This window comes from Taudactylus pleione, unplaced genomic scaffold, assembly GCF_031769625.1.
Source record: "Taudactylus pleione unplaced genomic scaffold, aTauple2 ptg000967l, whole genome shotgun sequence".
Lineage (NCBI taxonomy): Eukaryota > Metazoa > Chordata > Amphibia > Anura > Myobatrachidae > Taudactylus > Taudactylus pleione.
The window spans coordinates 6,440,001-6,442,500 of NW_028285368.1; the positions used below are offsets into that span (position 1 = coordinate 6,440,001).

General features: G+C 37.6%; 8 pseudogenes; all 8 read left to right on the top strand.

Moving 5' to 3' along the window:
• The first annotated feature begins 61 nt into the window (after nt 1-61).
• On the top strand, nt 62-180 carry LOC148458690 (5S ribosomal RNA; annotated as a pseudogene).
• A 586-nt stretch (nt 181-766) lies between these two features.
• On the top strand, nt 767-885 carry LOC148458691 (5S ribosomal RNA; annotated as a pseudogene).
• Nucleotides 886-1,236: 351 nt separating this feature from the next.
• LOC148458692 (5S ribosomal RNA) lies at nt 1,237-1,355 on the top strand (annotated as a pseudogene).
• Nucleotides 1,356-1,471: 116 nt separating this feature from the next.
• LOC148458693 (5S ribosomal RNA) lies at nt 1,472-1,590 on the top strand (annotated as a pseudogene).
• Nucleotides 1,591-1,706: 116 nt separating this feature from the next.
• On the top strand, nt 1,707-1,825 carry LOC148458694 (5S ribosomal RNA; annotated as a pseudogene).
• A 116-nt stretch (nt 1,826-1,941) lies between these two features.
• Nucleotides 1,942-2,060, top strand: LOC148458695 (5S ribosomal RNA; annotated as a pseudogene).
• Nucleotides 2,061-2,176: 116 nt separating this feature from the next.
• LOC148458696 (5S ribosomal RNA) lies at nt 2,177-2,295 on the top strand (annotated as a pseudogene).
• A 116-nt stretch (nt 2,296-2,411) lies between these two features.
• LOC148458697 (5S ribosomal RNA) overlaps nt 2,412-2,500 on the top strand; it is a 119-nt pseudogene continuing 30 nt past the window's right edge.

The window sequence follows — 2,500 nt, forward strand, 5'->3', positions numbered from 1 at the left end:
CTTATCAATGAATTTACTTGAGTTAAGAAGTAAAAGAGGTCTAAAGTTAATGCTTTTGAGCACCTGCAGCCAATCTACACTGGACATGCCCAATCTGATTTGATCTTGGTAGCTATGCAGTGTTGGGCCTGGTTAGTACTTGGATGGGAGACCACCTGGGAAAACCAGGTGCAGTAGGTAGTTTTATACTGCCATAACATTCTTTTCTATTACATTTTACATTTAATTTTTTCAACTTATCAATGAATTTACTTGAGTTAAGAAGTAATAGAGGTCTAAAGTTAATGTTTTTGAGCACCTACAGCCAAACCACACTGGACATGGCCAGTGTCGTCTGATCTTGGAAGCTATGCAGTGTTGGGCATGGTTAATACTTGGATGGGAAACCACCTGGGAATACCAGGTGCTGTAGGTAATTTTATACTGCCATAACATTCTTTTCTATTACATTTTACATTTAATTTTTTCAACTTATCAATGAATTTACTTGAGTTAAGAAGTAAAAGAGGTCTAAAGATAATGTTTTTGAGCACCTACAGAAAAACCACACTAGACATGGCCAATGTCGTCTGATCTTGGAAGCTGTGCAGTGCTGGGCATGGTTATTACGTGGATGAGAGACCACCTGGGAATACCAGGTGCTGTAGGTAATTTTTTACTGCCATAACATTCTTTTCTATTACATTTTACATTTAATTTTTTCAACTTATCAATGAATTTACTTGAGTTAAGAAGTAATAGAGGTCTAAAGTTAAATTTTTTGAGCACCTACAGCCAAACCATACTGGACATGCCCAATCTCGTCTGATCTTGGAAGCTATGCAGTGTTGGGCCTGGTTAGTACGTGGATGGGAGACCACCTGGGAATACCAGGTGCTGTAGGTAATTTTATACAGCCAAAACATTCATTTCTATTACATTTTACATTTAATTCTTTCAACTTGTCAATGAATTTACTTGAGTTAAGAAGTAAAAGAGGTCTAAAGATAATGTTTTTGAGCACCTACAGCCAAACCACACTAGACAAGGCCAATGTCGTCTGATCTTGGAAGCTGTGCAGTGTTGGGCATGGTTATTACGTGGATGGGAGACCACCTGGGAATACCAGGTGCTGTAGGTAATTTTATACAGCCAAAACATTCATTTCTATTACATTTAACATTTAATTTTTTCAACTTTTCAATGAATTTACTTGAGTTAAGAAGTAAAAGAGGTCTAAAGTTAATGTTTTTGGGCACCTACAGCCAAACCACTCTGGACATGCCCAATCTCATCTGATCTTGGAAGCTATGCAGTGTTGGGCCTGTTTAGTACTTGGACGGGAGACCACCTGGGAATACCAGATGCTGTAGGATATTTTATACTTACATAACATTCTTTTGTATTACATTTTACATTTAATTTTTTCAACTTATCAATAAATTTACTTGAGTTAAGAAGTAAAAGAGGTCTAAAGTTAATGGTTTTGAGCACCTAGAGCCAAACCACACTGGACATGCCCAATCTCATCTGATCTTGGAAGCTATGCAGTGTTGGGCCTGGTTAGTACTCGAATGGGAGACCACCTGGGAATAACAGGTGCTGTAGGTAATTTTCTACTGCCATAACATTCTTTTCTATTAAATTTTACATTTAATTTTTTCAACTTATCAATGAATTTACTTGAGTTAAGAAGTAAAAGAGGTCTAAAGTTAATATTTTTGAGCACCTACAGTCAAACCACACTGGACATGCCCAATCTCGTCTGATCTTGGAAGCTTTGCAGTGTTGGGCCTGGTTAGTACTTGGATGGGAGACCACCTGGGAATACCAGGTGCTGTAGGTAATTTTATACTGCCATAACATTCTTTTCTATTACATTTTACATTTCATTTTTTCAACTTATCAATGAATTTACTTGAGTTAAGAAGTAATAGACGTCTAAAGTTACGTTTCTTGAGCACCTACAGCCAAACCACACTGGACATGACCAATCTCGTCTGATCTTGGAAGCTATGCAGTGTTGGGCCTGGTTAGTATTTGGATGGGAGACCACCTGGGAATACCAGGTGCCATAGGTAATTCTATACAGCCAAAACATTCTTTTCTATTACATTTTACATTTAATTTTTACAACTTATCAATGAATTTACTTGAGTTAAGAAGTAAAAGAGGTCTAAAGTTAATGTTTTTGAGCACCTAGAGCAAAACCACACTGGACATGCCCAATCTCGTCTGATCTTGGAAGCTATGCAGTGTTGGGCCTGGTTAGTACTTGAATGGGAGACCACCTGGGAATAACAGGTGCTGTAGGTAATTTTATACTGCCATAACATTCTTTTCTATTAAATTTTACATTTAATTTTTTCAACTTATCAATGAATTTACTTGAGTTAAGAAGTAAAAGAGGGCTAAAGTTAATGTTTTTGAACACCTACAGCCAAACCACCCTGGACATTCCCAATCTCGTCTGATCTTGGAAGCTATGCAGTGTTGGGCCTCGTTAGTACTTGGATGGCAG